This window comes from Calliphora vicina, unplaced genomic scaffold (genome assembly GCF_958450345.1).
Source record: "Calliphora vicina unplaced genomic scaffold, idCalVici1.1 scaffold_58, whole genome shotgun sequence".
Lineage (NCBI taxonomy): Eukaryota > Metazoa > Arthropoda > Insecta > Diptera > Calliphoridae > Calliphora > Calliphora vicina.
The window spans coordinates 17,724-34,165 of NW_027052666.1; positions in this window are offsets into that span (position 1 = coordinate 17,724).

The window sequence follows — 16,442 nt, forward strand, 5'->3', positions numbered from 1 at the left end:
TTAGAAAGCTACAATCTCATGCCATCCAAATATAAAAAAATTTAGCTTCCTAGCTCTTTAGGGCCTTTTAAAATTGCGATTTATATGAAGTCGTTAAAAACTGGGGTAATTTTGGGACATTTTTCTAAAAATGTCCGGTATACCCGCATATATATCGGGTACTGTTTATGCTAGCTACTTAGGTTATACCTTGTTAGAAAGCTACAATCTCATGCCATCCAAATATAAAAAATTTAGCTTCCTAGCTCTTTAGGGCCTTTTAAAATTGCGATTTATATGAAGTCGTTAAAAACTGGGTAATTTTGGGACATTTTTCGAAAAATGTCCGATATACCCGCATATATATCGGGTACTGTTTATGCTAGCTACTTAAGTTATACCTTGTTAGAAAGCTACAATCTCATGCAATCCAAATATAAAAAATTTAGCTTTCTAGCTCTTTAGGGGCCTTTAGAATTGCGATTTATATGAAGTCTTTAAAAACTGGGGTAATTTTGGGACATTTTTCGAAAAATGTCCGATATACCCGCATATATATCGGGTAGTGTTTATGCTAGCTACTTAAGTTATACCTTGTTAGAAAGCTACAATCTCATGCCATCCAAATATAAAAAAATTTAGCTTCCTAGCTCTTTAGGGCCTTTTAAAATTGCGATTTATATGAAGTCGTTAAAAACTGGGTAATTTTGGGACATTTTTCGAAAAATGTCCGATATACCCGCATATATATCGGGTACTATTTATGCTAGCTACTTAAGTTATACTTTGTTAGAAAGCTATAATCTCATGCCATCCAAATATAAAAAAACTTAGCTTCCTAGCTCTTTAGGGCCTTTTAAAATTGCGATTTATATGAAGTCGTTAAAAACTGGGGTAATTTTGTAACATTTTTCGAAAAATGTCCGATATACCCGCATATATATCGGGTACTGTTTATGCTAGCTACTTAAGTTATACCTTGTTAGAAAGCTACAATCTCATGCAATCCAAATATAAGCTTTCTAGCTCTTTAGGGGCCTTTAGAATTGCGATTTATATGAAGTCGTTAAAAACTGGGGTAATTTTGGGACATTTTTCGAAAAATGTCCGGTATACCCGCATATATATCGGGTACTATTTATGCTAGCTACTTAAGTTATACCTTGTTAGAAAGCTACAATCTCATGCCATCCAAATATAAAAAAATTTAGCTTCCTAGGTCTTTAGGGCCTTTTAAAATTGCGATTTATATGAAGTCGTTAAAAACTGGGTAATTTTGGGACATTTTTCGAAAAATGTCCGATATACCCGCATATATATCGGGTACTGTTTATGCTAGCTACTTAAGTTATACTTTGTTAGAAAGCTACAATCTCATGCCATCCAAATATAAAAAAATTTAGCTTCCTAGCTCTTTAGGGCCTTTTAAAATTGCGATTTATATGAAGTCGTTAAAAACTGGGTAATTTTGGGACATTTTTCGAAAAATGTCCGATATACCCGCATATATATCGGGTACTGTTTATGCTAGCTACTTAAGTTATACCTTGTTAGAAAGCTACAATCTCATGCCATCCAAATATAAAAAAATTTAGCTTCCTAGCTCTTTAGGGCCTTTTAAAATTGCGATTTATATGAAGTCGTTAAAAACTGGGTAATTTTGGGACATTTTTCGAAAAATGTCCGATATACCCGCATATATATCGGGTACTGTTTATGCTAGCTACTTAAGTTATACTTTGTTAGAAAGCTACAATCTCATGCCATCCAAATGTAAAAAAATTTAGTTTCCTAGCTCTTTAGGGCCTTTTAAAATTGCGATTTATATGAAGTCGTTAAAAACTGGGTAATTTTGGGACATTTTTCGAAAAATGTCCGATATATATCGGGTACTGTTTATGCTAGCTACTTAAGTTATACCTTGTTAGAAAGCTACAATCTCATGCAATCCAAATATAATAAAATTTGTAACAGCCTGAATTTTATCTGATATTATTTAAATTAATTATTTTTATTTTCATTAAACCTTATTATATTGTTTTATTATATTTGATCATTATTCTATATTACACAAATCTTTTTATGTTATTATTATTTGTATTATGATTATTTTAATATCACCTATTTTATGTAAAATTACTTGATTTATTTAATATAATGGACACCCTAACGATGTAACCACAATAATGTAATAATCAATATTAATGTTCATCACTAAAAGAGACTAATTATTATCACTTGCTCTCTCTCTCATTGTAATTTCTATTAATTTGTTTTTGTAATAATTGTTTATTCTTTATACTAGACGACTTTTGTAATTTTACTAAAATCAAGTAACCTCATTGTAATAACAAGTATGTGTCATTCAAACAGCGATCGTCATTAAATAAAGACTAAAAATTAAAGAAAATTATATTTGTTTTAATAATTAAACAAAATTGCTAAGACGCAGGAAGACCTTTGTGGACTACTGTGACTAGCAGATCTGAAGACAAATACTGGCGATTGACTGCCTTATTTGACTCAGAATAAATAAATATTAAAAACCCTCAAACCCCATAATAAAGTGAATCCACTTTATTACAATTGGCGCCCAACGCGAAATATTGCTAATAATTTTTGCAAAAATTAATTTAAAATTTTGTTGCAAAAATAATTCAAATTGAAGAAAAATTTCAAAAAAAAAAAAGCTGCAGTTGTTGTTGTTCATCAATATATTGGTTATTCATCAGCAAGCTGTAGTGTTGTTTTTATGAAACGGTTGTTTTTCTTCAATTCTCTTCGTTAAATCTTTCTTTGTTTAACAAAAAATTAACTCTGAAAAGTATTTATATGCATTGTTGTTGTAATATATTATACAAAACTAATTAACAGCAGTGTAAATTAAACTTATTAAGAGACACAGTTTTAAAGAGCACACAAAACGGTTATTTTTCATCATTATCTTAATTAAATCTTTCTTTGCTTGAAAAAAAAATAACTTTGAGAAGTATATGCGTTGTTGTTGTAACATATTATACCAAACTAATAAACAGCAGTGTAACTTCAACTTCTTAAGAGAAACATTTTAAAGAGCACATAAGATAAAAAAACAAAATTTATTTTAATTAGGGTTTTCAGAAAAGTTTTTTCGAAAATGCCTAGAACAACTATGAATTCCCAAAATTCTATTCTCAATGCAGAATCACAAAATTCGATAGAGGTTCCAACCCCCGTTGTACCTACAAACACGAACTCTTCTATACCGTCCACAAATAGGCAATCTAGTACCAATAGGCAAAATTCTACAGCCCCAAATTCCACCAGTAATGGACCTTTAAGTATTAACTTAACAGAGCGGCAATTTTCCGATTTACTTGGATCTCTACAAGTTCGCCAAGAAATAAAATCCACATTCAGTTCATGCAGCGCTCGTTTTAATGGAGGCCGAAATACGTCGAAGGTAGAAGATTTCATAGCCACAATTTTAGTTTTCAAAGAGGCCGAAAGAATTTCCGACTCTGTAGCCTTGACAAGCTTACCTTTATTGCTAGAGGGTTATGCATCATCGTGGTGGCAAGGAGTTAAGCATGAGGCCAACAATTTTGATGAAGCTATAGAGCTCCTACGTAACGCTTTTGCTCCACCCAAACCGGACTGGAGAATATATTCTGAAATTTTTCAAGACAAACAGAAGTCTTTTGAATCCACAGACACTTTTATTTGCAGAAAACGACGCCTATTTGCCCAACTGAAGGAAAGACTTCCAGAGAGTACCAAAATTAATATGATTTTTTCATTAATTACTATACAAATCCGTGAGAAAATTCCTAGGGAAAGTATAGAAACGTTCCAGGATTTGCTTTCAAGGGCTCGGGACATAGAATTCCTTAATAATGAAAACAAGCCAGAATCTTTTGGAAAATCCATAGGAATAAGAGAAAATACTCAAGCAAAATGCTCTTTCTGTAGAAAGAAAAATCACACGGCAGATGTTTGTAATAAGCGTTTAGAGATGGAAAAGAAGAAACAACCTGATCAAGTCAAACTAAATTGCTACGGTTGTGGAGCTGTTGGCTTCTATAGATCAAACTGTCTATAGAATGTCTAAAAATGTTCTAGAAAGCCCCAAAGAAATGGATTTTCACAGTATACAAACAAACATTATTGGCAGAAATGTCCCAACTGTTGAGATAAATGTAAATGGGTTAAAAGGTGAGGCATATCTAGATACCGCCGCTAGAACAAGTATAGCCGGCTATTTTCTTTTTAAAAAGCTTATAGAAAAGAAAGTTAAATTTCAATCTGTTTTTGCGGAGATAACTCTAGCCGATGGAATATCTCGTAAAGAGAACGTATTCTCAACCATAGTCGATATTATGATCGGTAATCGCTTAAAGCGAATTCGTTTTATTTGCATGCCACATGCTAAAGATAATAGAACCTTGCTTGGTATTGATTTTTTGGAACAAGCTGGCATTGTAATGGATTTAGCTCAAAGAACATGGCATTACAAAGATGAACCACTGAAAATCTTTGAATTTAAATCAAAACCATCTAAGGTTAAAGATAACGTTAATCTTAACCAAGCCAACTTAACAGATAGTCAAGCAATTTCATCAAATGCAAGCAGTATAAATGATTTTTTATCTTGGTTTGAATCCAATAACAAAAACGATGCAGAAAATATTCCAACACTGAAATCAATTTATTCACCTAAAAACGATTATTCCCCCAGAGGAATTTTTAAAATTTTTGAAGATTCTCTACCACAAAATTTTTAAATGCCTGAAGAAAAGGAAACCGATTTGTTTCCTCCTTTAAAGAAAAAGAAAGGTAATGAAGATTCACCATTAACAAAATCGTTCGATTTAAATGCAATAGATTTTAATATATGTGAAAATGAAACTAAACATTTAAACAAAAATCAAAAGGAAAATTTAATAAAGCTTTTAACTTCTTATGAAGATATTTTTCAAAATATATGCTCACCGATAAAAGGAGTCAAACATAAAATAAACACCGAAAATAATACACCTATAACTAATCCACCTTATAGAATCTCACCAGCCATGAAAAATAAGTTACAAATTGAACTAAATGAGATGATAAACAAAGGAATTATAGAAGAAAAAGAATCTCCATGGGCGTTTCCTGTAGTGTTAATACCGAAGAAGGACAACTCTATACGCCTTTGTGTTGACTATCGAAAACTTAATTCTATTACAGTTTCTGATACTTACCCGTTGCCGAGAATGGAAGATCTCTTACATGCTGCTAAAACAACACCATACATGTCAACTATTGATTTGAAATGTGGATACTGGCAAATAGAAATGAATGAAGATGATAAGCTAAAAACAGCATTCACAACTCCTTTCGGAATATTCGTTTTTAACAGAATGCCATTTGGACTTAAAAATGCTCCAGCAACGTTCCAAAGAATAATCGATAAAATTAAATCAAGCCTCCCAAACATTCTTATTTTGGCATATTTGGATGACATTATTATTTGCTCCAAGGATTTTGAAACTCATTTATACGACCTAGAAATTACATTTAAAAAACTAAAAGCTACTGGTTTCCATCTTAATAAGGATAAATGTTTTTTCTGCAAACCAAAAGTGAAGTATTTAGGACATATTTTAACAAAAGACGGAATAGAAGTTGACCCAGAAAAGACATCAGCTATTTTAAAACGTCCTAAACCTAAAAATCTGAAACAACTAATGTCATTTCTGCAAACTTGTTCGTGGTTTAGAAGGTATATACCTAATTTTGCAGAAATATCCAAACCTCTTTCTAACTTGACTAAGAAGAATGTTATTTGGAAATGGTCTACAAATGAAAATGAAGCTTTTGAAAAATTAAAGAAAAAATTAACAACACCACCAATACTTCAACAAGTAAAAGAAAACGAACCATTTACGTTAAGAACTGATGCAAGCAATTATGCGATCGGAGCTGTACTATTGCAGGGGGAGAAGAACGAAGAACACCCTATTGAATACGCAAGTCGACTTCTAATTCAAGCTGAAAAAAATTATTCTACTACAGAACGTGAAGCTTTAGCTGTTGTATGGGCTGTTCAGAAATTTCGTGGCTACATTGAAGGTTCAAAAGTAACAGTTTTCACAGATCACCAACCGCTCAAATGGCTATTTTCACTAAAAACTCCAACCGGAAGGCTGGCAAGATGGTCGTTATTACTTCAAAGCTATAATTTAACTTTTGATTATACCCCGGGAAAGCACAATGTTATTGCGGATTCTCTTTCTCGCCCACCATGTATAAATGAACTATGTATTGAAAATTGTGACTGTAATGCAGTTGAAGTTGATTTTCCACGAGAAGGTTTTGATGAGTTTCGTAAGGCTCAATTAGAGGACGAAGATTTGAGAAATATTATATCTTCTTTTGAAAATAATGATGAAAACATCACAAGACACATAAATCGTGGTTACATAATGATTGATGGTATTCTGTACAAATACAACTCAGACCAAGATTCCGAAAACGGTCAGTTAGTTATACCAAAATCCCATCGTCAACAAATTCTAAACAAATATCACAATGACCCAATATCTGGTCACTACGGAATTGATAAAACCATAAGTCGGATAGCACCACTCTTTTATTGGCCAGGTATGAGAACCGATATTACAAATTTTGTTAAATCTTGCGAAAAATGTAAAAAGTACAAACCAACAAATATGAAACCCTGTGGACTGTTACAAACCCTTAGCAACAACAAAAGATTCGAAATCATTGCTGTTGATCTTTTTGGTCCTTTGCCAAGAACTCCAGAAGGACACCAATGGATCTTAATAGTAGAAGATGTTTGTAGCAGATGGGTGGAACTCTTTGCATTGAAAGAAGCAACTGCCGAAAACTGTGCTTTGACGCTTCTTAATGAAGTTTTTTTAAGATATGGAATATCACGCAGATTACACACAGATAATGGTACACAATTTATATCTGCAGTGATGCAAAAATTATCATTTTGTTTGGGTATTAAACAAACATTTACTGCTATTTATCATCCACAATCTAATCCTGTAGAAAGAAAAAACCGGGATTTGAAAACTCAACTAGCAATTTGTGTCGAAAAAGACCATACAAAATGGAATGTAATGTTACCAGCTATTAGATTCGCCATGAACACTGCAAAATGCGACAGTACTGGTTATTCTGCAGCTTTCCTAACCTTTGGTCGTGAACTGAGAACGCCGACAGAAGTAAACTACGACTTCAAAGCCATTGTAAAGGCAGAAAACTTTATCCCTCAAATAACGCCTCATCTATTGAAACTTGCAGACACATTAGAAATTGCAAATGACACTCAATGTAAAATGCAAGATCGCAATAAAAGTCTTGCAGATTTGAAACGAAAACCGTCAAACGAAATTAAAATTGGTGACAAGGTGTTAGTGGCAACGCATATACTAAGCAAAGCAAAAGATAAAATTATTTCGAAATTTACACCACGAAGAGATGGTCCATATGTTGTAATTGGAGCCAAAGGTTCGTCATGTTTCACAATTGCCTCATTAACTACTCCAAATATACCATTAGCAACACTACATACATCAGATTTAACTCCATATGAAGGCGATTCTGAAAATCCAATATATCCAATTCGTAAACGAGGTCGACCAAGCAATAATACACAAAACAACCAAACAACACAACAACAAAACAACCAAACAACACAACAACAAAACAACCAAAAAACACAACAACAAAACAACCAAACAACACAACAACAAAACAACCAAACAACACAACAACAAAACCAAACAACACAACAACAAAACAAACAAACAACACAACAACAAAACAACCAAGCAACACAACAACATAGCAACAAGCAGCAAAACAACAGCAATCATCCAATAACCCTAAGAAGATCATTGCGGCTTAAGGAAAATCGAAGAAATTAAAATCCTGGTTGCATTATCGAGACGATTAATCCACCAGAGGGGGAGGTTGTAACAGCCTGAATTGTATCTGATATTATTTAAATTAATTATTTTTATTTTCATTAAACCTTATTATATTGTTTTATTATATTTGATCATTATTCTATATTACACAAATCTTTTTATGTTATTATTATTTGTATTATGATTATTTTAATATCACCTATTTTATGTAAAATTACTTGATTTATTTAATATAATGGACACCCTAACGATGTAACCACAATAATGTAATAATCAATATTAATGTTCATCACTAAAAGAGACTAATTATTATCACTTGCTCCCTCTCTCATTGTAATTTCTATTAATTTGTTTTTGTAATAATTGTTTATTCTTTATACTAGACGACTTTTGTAATTTTACTAAAATCAAGTAACCTCATTGTAATAACAAGTATGTGTCATTCAAACAGCGATCGTCATTAAATAAAGACTAAAAATTAAAGAAAATTCTATTTGTTTTAATAATTAAACAAAATTGCTAAGACGCAGGAAGACCTTTGTGGACTACTGTGACTAGCAGATCTGAAGACAAATACTGGCGATTGACTGCCTTATTTGACTCAGAATAAATAAATATTAAAAACCCTCAAACCCCATAATAAAGTGAATCCACTTTATTACAAATTTAGCTTTCTAGCTCTTTAGGGGCCTTTAGAATTGCGATTTATATGAAGTTGTTAAAAACTGGGGTAATTTTGGGACATTTTTCGAAAAATGTCCGGTATACCCGCATATATATCGGGTACTATTTATGCTATCTACTTAAGTTATACCTTGTTAGAAAGCTACAATCTCATGCCATCTAAATGTAAAAAAATTTAGCTTCCTAGCTCTTTAGGGCCTTTTAAAATTGCGATTTATATGAAGTCGTTAAAAACTGGGTAATTTTGGGACATTTTTCGAAAAATGTCCGATATACCCGCATATATATCGGGTACTATTTATGCTAGCTACTTCAGTTATACTTTGTTAGAAAGCTATAATCTCATGCTATCCAAATATAAAAAAATTTAGCTTCCTAGCTCTTTAGGGCCTTTTAAAATTGCGATTTATATGAAGTCGTTAAAAACTGGGTAATTTTGGGACATTTTTCGAAAAATGTCCGATATACCCGCATATATATCGGGTACTGTTTATGCTAGCTACTTAAGTTATACCTTGTTAGAAAGCTACAATCTCATGCAATCTAAATGTAAAAAAATTTAGCTTCCTAGCTCTTTAGGGCCTTTTAAAATTGCGATTTATATGAAGTCGTTAAAAACTGGGGTAATTTTGGGACATTTTTCGAAAAATGTCCGATATACCCGCATATATATCGGGTACTGTTTATGCTAGCTACTTAAGTTATACTTTGTTAGAAAGCTACAATCTCATGCCATCCAAATGTAAAAAAATTTAGCTTCCTAGCTCTTTAGGGCCTTTTAAAATTGCGATTTATATGAAGTCGTTAAAAACTGGGTAATTTTGGGACATTTTTCGAAAAATGTCCGATATACCCGCATATATATCGGGTACTGTTTATGCTAGCTACTTAAGTTATACCTTGTTAGAAAGCTACAATCTCATGCAATCCAAATATAATAAAATTTAGCTTTCTAGCTCTTTAGGGGCCTTTAGAATTGCGATTTATATGAAGTTGTTAAAAACTGGGGTAATTTTGGGACATTTTTCGAAAAATGTCCGGTATACCCGCATATATATCGGGTACTATTTATGCTATCTACTTAAGTTATACCTTGTTAGAAAGCTACAATCTCATGCCATCTAAATGTAAAAAAATTTATCTTCCTAGCTCTTTAGGGCCTTTTAAAATTGCGATTTATATGAAGTCGTTAAAAACCGGGGTAATTTTGGGACATTTTTCGAAAAATGTCCGGTATACCCGCATATATATCGGGTATTGTTTATGCTAGCTACTTAGGTTATACTTTGTTAGAAAGCTACAATCTCATGCCATCCAAATGTAAAAAAATTTAGATTCCTAGCTCTTTAGGGCCTTTTAAAATTGCGATTTATATGAAGTCGTTAAAAACTGGGTAATTTTGGGACATTTTTCGAAAAATGTCCGATATACCCGCATATATATCGGGTACTATTTATGCTAGCTACTTCAGTTATACTTTGTTAGAAAGCTATAATCTCATGCCATCCAAATATAAAAAAATTTAGCTTCCTAGCTCTTTAGGGGCCTTTAGAATTGCGATTTATATGAAGTTGTTAAAAACTCGGGTAATTTTGGGACATTTTTCGAAAAATGTCCGGTATACCCGCATATATATCGGGTACTATTTATGCTATCTACTTAAGTTATACCTTGTTAGAAAGCTACAATCTCATGCCATCTAAATGTAAAAAAATTTAGCTTCCTAGCTCTTTAGGGCCTTTTAAAATTGCGATTTATATGAAGTCGTTAAAAACCGGGGTAATTTTGGGACATTTTTCGAAAAATGTCCGGTATACCCGCATATATATCGGGTACTGTTTATGCTAGCTACTTAGGTTATACTTTGTTAGAAAGCTACAATCTCATGCCATCCAAATATAAAAAAATTTAGCTTCCTAGCTCTTTAGGGCCTTTTAAAATTGCGATTTATATGAAGTCGTTAAAAACTGGGTAATTTTGGGACATTTTTCGAAAAATGTCCGATATACCCGCATATATATCGGGTACTATTTATGCTAGCTGCTAAAGTTATACTTTGTTAGAAAGCTATAATCTCATGCCATCCAAATATAAAAAAATTTAGCTTCCTAGCTCTTCAGGGCCTTTTAAAATTGCGATTTATATGAAGTCGTTAAAAACTGGGTAATTTTGGGACATTTTTCGAAAAATGTCCGATATACCCGCATATATATCGGGTACTGTTTATGCTAGCTACTTAAGTTATACCTTGTTAGAAAGCTACAATCTCATGCAATCTAAATGTAAAAAAATTTAGCTTCCTAGCTCTTTAGGGCCTTTTAAAATTGCGATTTATATGAAGTCGTTAAAAACTGGGGTAATTTTGGGAAATTTTTCGAAAAATGTCCGGTATACCCGCATATATATCGGGTACTGTTTACGCTAGCTACTTAAGTTATACTTTGTTAGAAAGCTACAATCTCCTTTTAAAATTGCGATTTATATGAAGTCGTTAAAAACTGGGTAATTTTGGGACATTTTTCGAAAAATGTCCGATATACCCGCATATATATCGGGTACTGTTTATGCTAGCTACTTAAGTTATACCTTGTTAGAAAGCTACAATCTCATGCAATCTAAATGTAAAAAAATTTAGCTTCCTAGCTCTTTATGGCCTTTTAAAATTGCGATTTATATGAAGTCGTTAAAAACTGGGGTAATTTTGGGACATTTTTCGAAAAATGTCCGGTATACCCGCATATATATCGGGTACTGTTTATGCTAGCTACTTAAGTTATACTTTGTTAGAAAGCTACAATCTCATGCCATCTAAATGTAAAAAAATTTAGCTTCCTAGCTCTTTAGGGCCTTTTAAAATTGCGATTTATATGAAGTCGTTAAAAACTGGGGTAATTTTGGGACATTTTTAGAAAAATGTCCGGTATACCCGCATATATATCGGGTACTATTTATGCTAGCTACTAAAGTTATACTTTGTTAGAAAGCTACAATCTCATGCCATCCAAATATAAAAAAATTTAGCTTCCTAGCTCTTTATGGCCTTTTAAAATTGCCATTTATATGAAGTCGTTAAAAACTGGGGTAATTTTGGGACATTTTTCGAAAAATGTCCGGTATACCCGCATATATATCGGGTACTGTTTATGCTAGCTACTTAAGTTATACTTTGTTAGAAAGCTACAATCTCATGCCATCTAAATGTAAAAAAATTTAGCTTCCTAGCTCTTTAGGGCCTTTTAAAATTGCGATTTATATGAAGTCGTTAAAAACTGGGGTAATTTTGGGACATTTTTCGAAAAATGTCCGGTATACCCGCATATATATCGGGTACTGTTTATGCTAGCTACTTAGGTTATACTTTGTTAGAAAGCTACAATCTCATGCCATCCAAATATAAAAAAATTTAGCTTCCTAGCTCTTTAGGGCCTTTTAAAATTGCGATTTATATGAAGTCGTTAAAAACTGGGTAATTTTGGGACATTTTTCGAAAAATGTCCGATATACCCGCATATATATCGGGTACTATTTATGCTAGCTACTAAAGTTATACTTTGTTAGAAAGCTATAATCTCATGCCATCCAAATATAAAAAAAATTTTGCTTCCTATCTCTTCAGGGCCTTTTAAAATTGCGATTTATATGAAGTCGTTAAAAACTGGGTAATTTTGGGACATTTTTCGAAAAATGTCCGATATACCCGCATATATATCGGGTACTGTTTATGCTAGCTACTTAAGTTATACCTTGTTAGAAAGCTACAATCTCATGCAATCTAAATGTAAAAAAATTTAGCTTCCTAGCTCTTTAGGGCCTTTTAAAATTGCGATTTATATGAAGTCGTTAAAAACTGGGGTAATTTTGGGAAATTTTTCGAAAAATGTCCGGTATACCCGCATATATATCGGGTACTGTTTACGCTAGCTACTTAAGTTATACTTTGTTAGAAAGCTACAATCTCATGCCATCCAAATATAAAAAAAACAAGTAAGAAAGTATGGTCGGTCAAGCCCGACCATATAATACCCTACACCAAGTAAATGTGTAAAAATATTTTTCTTTTAAAATATCAATAATATATATTTTTGAGTGATTTTCGGAAGTGGGCCTTATATGGGAGCTATGACCAATTATGGACCGATCACCATAAAATTAGGTCGTGTAATTTATGTCTATATTAAAGTTAACTATGTTGAATTTTGTGTGTGTACCAACATTTTTAAGCGATTTATGCATGTTAAAGTGATTTTCGGAAGCGGGTCTATATGGGAGCTATGACTAATTATGGACCGATCGTAACAAAATTTGGTGACATGAATTTCGTATATATAAAACTTATTTGGAGCGAAATTTGTGTAGATACATAGATAAATTAAACATTTATGACCGATAAAGTCCAATTTCGAGGGGACATTTGTATGGGGGCTAGGTGAAATAATGGACCGATTTCAGCCAGTTTCAATAGGCTTGGTCCTTGGGCCGAAAAAGTAATATGTACCAAATTTGATCGAAATATCTTCAAAATTGCGACCTGTACTCTGCGCACAAGGTTTACATGGACAGCCAGCCAGCCAGCCAGCCAGCCAGCCAGCCAGCCAGCCAGCCAGCCAGCCAGCCAGCCAGCCAACCAGACGGACGGACGGACGGACGGACATCGTTTAATCGACTCAGAAAGTGATTCTAAGTCGATCGGTATACTTTATGGTGGGTGTTAGACTAATATTTTTGGGCGTTACAAACATCTGCACAAACGCATAATACCCTCCCCACTATGGTGGTGTAGGGTATAATTAGCTTCCTAGCTCTTTAGGGCCTTTTAAAATTGCGATTTATATGAAGTCGTTAAAAACTGGGTAATTTTGGGACATTTTTCGAAAAATGTCCGATATACCCGCATATATATCGGGTACTATTTATGCTAGCTACTAAAGTTATACTTTGTTAGAAAGCTATAATCTCATGCCATCCAAATATAAAAAAAATTTTGCTTCCTAGCTCTTCAGGGCCTTTTAAAATTGCGATTTATATGAAGTCGTTAAAAACTGGGTAATTTTGGGACATTTTTCGAAAAATGTCCGATATACCCGCATATATATCGGGTACTGTTTATGCTAGCTACTTAAGTTATACCTTGTTAGAAAGCTACAATCTCATGCAATCTAAATGTAAAAAAATTTAGCTTCCTAGCTCTTTAGGGCCTTTTAAAATTGCGATTTATATGAAGTCGTTAAAAACTGGGGTAATTTTGGGAAATTTTTCGAAAAATGTCCGGTATACCCGCATATATATCGGGTACTGTTTACGCTAGCTACTTAAGTTATACTTTGTTAGAAAGCTACAATCTCATGCCATCCAAATATAAAAAAATTAGCTTCTTAGCTCTTTAGGGCCTTTTAAAATTGCGATTTATATGAAGTCGTTAAAAACTGGGTAATTTTGGGACATTTTTCGAAAAATGTCCGATATACCCGCATATATATCGGGTACTATTTATGCTAGCTACTTAAGTTATACTTTGTTAGAAAGCTATAATCTAATGCCATCCAAATATAAAAAAATTTAGCTTCCTAGCTCTTTAGGGCCTTTTAAAATTGCGATTTATATGAAGTCGTTAAAAACTGGGCTAATTTTGGGACATTTTTCGAAAAATGTCCGATATACCCGCATATATATCGGGTACTGTTTATGCTAGCTACTTAAGTTATACCTTGTTAGAAAGCTACAATCTCATGCAATCTAAATGTAAAAAAATTTAGCTTCCTAGCTCTTTAGGGCCTTTTAAAATTGCGATTTATATGAAGTCGTTAAAAACTGGGGTAATTTTGGGACATTTTTCGAAAAATGTCCGGTATACCCGCATATATATCGGGTACTGTTTATGCTAGCTACTTAGGTTATACTTTGTTAGAAAGCTACAATCTCATGCCATCCAAATATAAACAAATTTAGCTTCCTAGCTCTTTAGGGCCTTTTAAAATTGCGATTTATATGAAGTCGTTAAAAACTGGGGTAATTTTGGGAAATTTTTCGAAAAATGTCCGGTATACCCGCATATATATCGGGTACTGTTTACGCTAGCTACTTAAGTTATACTTTGTTAGAAAGCTACAATCTCATGCCATCCAAATATAAAAAAAACAAGTAAGAAAGTATGGTCGGTCAAGCCCGACCATATAATACCCTACACCAAGTAAATGTGTAAAAATATTTTTCTTTTAAAATATCAATAATATATATTTTTGAGTGATTTTCGGAAGTGGGCCTTATATGGGAGCTATGACCAATTATGGACCGATCACCATAAAATTAGGTCGTGTAATTTATGTCTATATTAAAGTTAACTATGTTGAATTTTGTGTGTGTACCAACATTTTTAAGCGATTTATGCATGTTAAAGTGATTTTCGGAAGCGGGTCTATATGGGAGCTATGACTAATTATGGACCGATCGTAACAAAATTTGGTGACATGAATTTCGTATATATAAAACTTATTTGGAGCGAAATTTGTGTAGATACATAGATAAATTAAACATTTATGACCGATAAAGTCCAATTTCGAGGGGACATTTGTATGGGGGCTAGGTGAAATAATGGACCGATTTCAGCCAGTTTCAATAGGCTTGGTCCTTGGGCCGAAAAAGTAATATGTACCAAATTTGATCGAAATATCTTCAAAATTGCGACCTGTACTCTGCGCACAAGGTTTACATGGACAGCCAGCCAGCCAGCCAGCCAGCCAGCCAGCCAGCCAGCCAACCAGACGGACGGACGGACGGACGGACATCGTTTAATCGACTCAGAAAGTGATTCTAAGTCGATCGGTATACTTTATGGTGGGTGTTAGACTAATATTTTTGGGCGTTACAAACATCTGCACAAACGCATAATACCCTCCCCACTATGGTGGTGTAGGGTATAATTAGCTTCCTAGCTCTTTAGGGCCTTTTAAAATTGCGATTTATATGAAGTCGTTAAAAACTGGGTAATTTTGGGACATTTTTCGAAAAATGTCCGATATACCCGCATATATATCGGGTACTATTTATGCTAGCTACTAAAGTTATACTTTGTTAGAAAGCTATAATCTCATGCCATCCAAATATAAAAAAAATTTTGCTTCCTAGCTCTTCAGGGCCTTTTAAAATTGCGATTTATATGAAGTCGTTAAAAACTGGGTAATTTTGGGACATTTTTCGAAAAATGTCCGATATACCCGCATATATATCGGGTACTGTTTATGCTAGCTACTTAAGTTATACCTTGTTAGAAAGCTACAATCTCATGCAATCTAAATGTAAAAAAATTTAGCTTCCTAGCTCTTTAGGGCCTTTTAAAATTGCGATTTATATGAAGTCGTTAAAAACTGGGGTAATTTTGGGAAATTTTTCGAAAAATGTCCGGTATACCCGCATATATATCGGGTACTGTTTACGCTAGCTACTTAAGTTATACTTTGTTAGAAAGCTACAATCTCATGCCATCCAAATATAAAAAAATTAGCTTCTTAGCTCTTTAGGGCCTTTTAAAATTGCGATTTATATGAAGTCGTTAAAAACTGGGTAATTTTGGGACATTTTTCGAAAAATGTCCGATATACCCGCATATATATCGGGTACTATTTATGCTAGCTACTTAAGTTATACTTTGTTAGAAAGCTATAATCTAATGCCATCCAAATATAAAAAAATTTAGCTTCCTAGCTCTTTAGGGCCTTTTAAAATTGCGATTTATATGAAGTCGTTAAAAACTGGGGTAATTTTGGGACATTTTTCGAAAAATGTCCGGTATACCCGCATATATATCGGGTACTGTTTATGCTAGCTACTTAAGTTATACCTTGTTAGAAAGCTACAATC